Source organism: Heterodontus francisci, chromosome 41 (assembly GCF_036365525.1).
Source record: "Heterodontus francisci isolate sHetFra1 chromosome 41, sHetFra1.hap1, whole genome shotgun sequence".
Lineage (NCBI taxonomy): Eukaryota > Metazoa > Chordata > Chondrichthyes > Heterodontiformes > Heterodontidae > Heterodontus > Heterodontus francisci.
In genome coordinates, this window is record NC_090411.1 from 18,804,726 (window position 1) to 18,808,603 (window position 3,878).

Below are 3,878 nucleotides of genomic sequence, written 5' to 3' on the forward strand. Positions count from 1 at the left end.
TATTTATGTTATTTCCCCAATCAACCTCTTAAGTTAGTATAATAATCTTCAGGCTTTGAAGTACCATACCCTGAGAAATTACTTCGTCTTCAGAGGCAACCTCTTCAGTCTCAATTGAACTCATCATCACAGTCACAAACTGTCTAAATTGCAGAAGATGCTTCAGAAGCCCTATATTCAGATGAAAGGTGAAAAGCTGTGTTAAGGGATGTTGGTATATTTTTACTATGAACATAAGAAATAGGAGTAGACGACCATACAGCCCCTCGAGCCTGCTCCCCATTCAATACGATCATAGCTGCTCTTCTGCCTCAACTTGACCTTCCAGCCTGCTCCCCATATCCCTTGATTCCCTGACAGACCAAAAATCCATCTTTCGCAGTCTTAAATCTACTCAACGCTGGAGCATCCACAAACCTCTAGGGTAGACAATTCCAAAGATTCACAACCCTCTGATTGAAGAAATTTCTCTTCATCTCAGTCCTAAATTATCGACCCCTTATCCTAAGACTGTGCCATGTTCTAGATTCCGCAGCCAAGGAAAACAACCTCTCTGTGTCTACTCTGTCAAGCCCCTTCAGAGTCTTGTATGTTTCAATAAGATCACCTCTCATTCTTCTAGGCCCAATTAACTTAGTCTCTCATCATAGGACAACCCTCTTGGTCCATGAAACAATCGAGTGAACTTTCACTGTACCACCTCCAAAACATAAATATGGAGACCAATACTGTGCACAGTACTCCAGACATGGTCTCACCAAAGCACTGTACAATTGTAGCAAGTCTTCCTTAATCTTGTACTCCAATCCCAACAAGCCATTTACCTTCCTAATTGCTTGCTGAGGCCCCAGCACTGATCCTTGTGGCACTCTAGTTTAAAATGCCCCATTCGTTCCTACTCTTTGCTTCCTGTCTGTTAACCAATCCTCTGTCCATGCCAGTATATTATCCCCAACTCCATAAGCCTTTATCTTGCGTCTTAATCTTTTATATGGCACCTTATCAAATGCCTTTTGGAAATCCAAGTATACTGCATTACTGGCTCCCCTTCATCTATCCTACCAGTTACATCCTCAAAAAACTAATACATTTGTCGAATACGATCTCCCTTTGTAAAACCATGTTGACGCTGTCTGATCATACGATTTTCTAAGTGCACTGTTAAGATTTCCTTAATAATAGATTCTAGCATTTTCCTGACAACTGATATCAGGCTAACTGGCCGGTAGTTCCTGGTTTTCTTTCTCCCTCCTTTGAATAGCAATCTTATATTGCCTAATATCCAATGTGCTCAGAGCATTTAGAATCTAGGGAATTTTGGAAAATCACAACCAATGCATCCACTATCTCTGCAGCTACCTCTTTTAGAACCTTAAGATGGCCATCAGGTCCTGGGGATTTGTTGGCTTTTAGTCCTTTAAGTTTCTCGAATACTTTTTCTCTGATGACCTTAAGTTCTTCACTCTTAGCCCCTTGGTTACCTCCTATTTTTGGTATGTAATTTGTGTCTCCTACTGTGAACACAGACACAACATATTTGTTCAACGTCCTTCATTTCCTCATTCCCCATGATGTGCTGGATTTTATAAACTCGCCTTCAAAAATGGCAGCCCGCTCACCAAAGAGCCGCCACGATCTCAAGATGCCCAGCAATGGCGTTAGCTGCCTGTGCGCAGGCGCTAATGCCATATTTAAAAGGACAGCCAGCCCTATTGGCTTATTTAAATATTTAAAGAAATAGTCAATAAAATTACATAAATACATTCCCTTTGCCCCTCTCCCACCCCCTCCCCTAATAACAATAAAATTATTTCCCCTTCCTCATCTCTTGACTTTTTTTAAATTAAAATAAAACCAACCAAAACGCTTACCTTTACCATCTGACCTCCCCCCCCCACCACACAAATTGCACAAAAATTAAACTACAGCCCTTCCCACCATCCCCTACACCCATGACATTAAGTTGACCCCGTTCCCCCATCCCACACTGTGTCGCACCTCGTTTCCCCAGACTGGGATCTGAAGGTGCGGGAGTTCCGGCTGCTGCTTGAAGATCACGGTGGGCCCGTAAGATCCCAGGTAAGTGCATCTTAATTTAGTAATTTTATTCATTTGCATATGTTTATTCAGGTCCCGTCGCCCAACGGTAGGGAGGCTGCCAAGGTGCCTTGCCGCTGCTGGGAGCATCGGGCCGGGCCCCATCGGCATCAATCTCCATGACAGGCCTCATCTGGGGACCACCCCGCCACGGATCACGACATCGAGGGCTCCTTACAATCCAGCCCGATTGTTTCTCCTGTCTCGTCCTCCAATGGACCAATGCTTACTTTAGCTACTCAACTCTATATGACATTTGTAATTTTTTTTTTTTAAGTTCCCACCCATTCATGTGGGTTAAAATCTTCCCTCAGAATGCCCCTACTCTTCAAACACTGGTATGGGATCGTCTATGCCCACCTGAGTGAGGCTTTGATTCATTGTCTCATCCCAAAGGCATTACTTCAAACACTGCAGCAGTCCTTCAATACTGCACTGAAGTATCATCCTAGATTTTTTGTTTATATTCGTTCTTGGGATGTGAGCATTACTGGCCAGGCCAGCATTCATTGTCCATCTTTAACTGCCCTTAAGATGATGGTAGTGAGCTCCCTTCTTGAATTGCTGAAGGTGTAGGTACACCCACAGTGCTATTAGGAAGGGAGTTCCAGGATTTTGACCCAGCGACAATGAAGGAATGGCGATATAGTTCCAAGTAAGGATGGTGTGAGACTTGGAAGGGAACTTGCAGATGGTGCTGTTCCCATTCACTTGCTGCCCATGTCCTACTAGGTAGTAGAGGTCGCAGCTTTGGAAGATGCTGTAGGAGGAGGCTTGACAAGTTGCTGCAGTGCATCTTGTAGATGGTACACACTGCTGCCACTGTGCTCCAGTGATGGAGGAAGTGAATGTTTAAGGTGGTCAATGGAGTGCCAATCATGCCAGCTGCTTTGTCTTATAACAGAGACCTGGCTCAAAGAAGGGCAGGACTGGGTGTTAAATATTCCTGGACACAAGGTGCTCAGGAAAGATAGGAAAGGGGAAAAAAAAGAGTGAGGGATGGCAGTATTGATTAAGGAGAGCATTGCAGTACTGGAGAAAAAGGATGTCCCAGAGGGTAGAGGACAGAATCAATTTGGCGAGAGCTAAGGAACAAAAATGGTGTGGTTACATTGCTCGGTGTTGTCTATAGGCCACCAGCTAGTGGGAAGGACGTGGAGGAACAAATTTGCAAGGAAATTACAGAGCGTGGGTTTCCGCAGGGTGTTCCGGTTTCCTCCCACAGCCAAAGACTTGCAGGTTGATAGGTAAATTGGCCATTGTAAATTGCCCCTAGTGTAGGTAGGAGAATGGTGGGGATGTGGTAGGGAATATGGGGTTAATGTAGGATTAGTATAAATGGGTGGTTGTTGGTCAGCACAGACGCGGTGGGCCGAAGGGCCTGTTTCAGCGCTGTATCTCTAAATAAAATTAATAAAAAATAAAGATGCAAAAATTATAGGGTAGTTATAATGGGGGGGCTTTAATTATCAAAACATAGACTGGGATAATAGTAGTGTAAAGGGCAGTGAGGGGCAAGAGTTCCTAGAGTGTGTTCAGGAAAATTTTCTACAACAGTCTGTTGCTAGTCCAATGAGAAAGGAGGCACTGCTAGACCTGGTTCTTGGGAATGAGCTGGGCCAATGGATCAAGTATCAGTAGGGGTGCATTTAGGGGATAGCAATCATTGTATCATAAGGTTTAGGCTGACAATAGAAAAGGACAAAGAGCAATCCAGGGTAAGAATAATTAACTGAGGGAAGGCAAACTTCAATGGGGTAAGAATGGAGCTGGGGCGAATA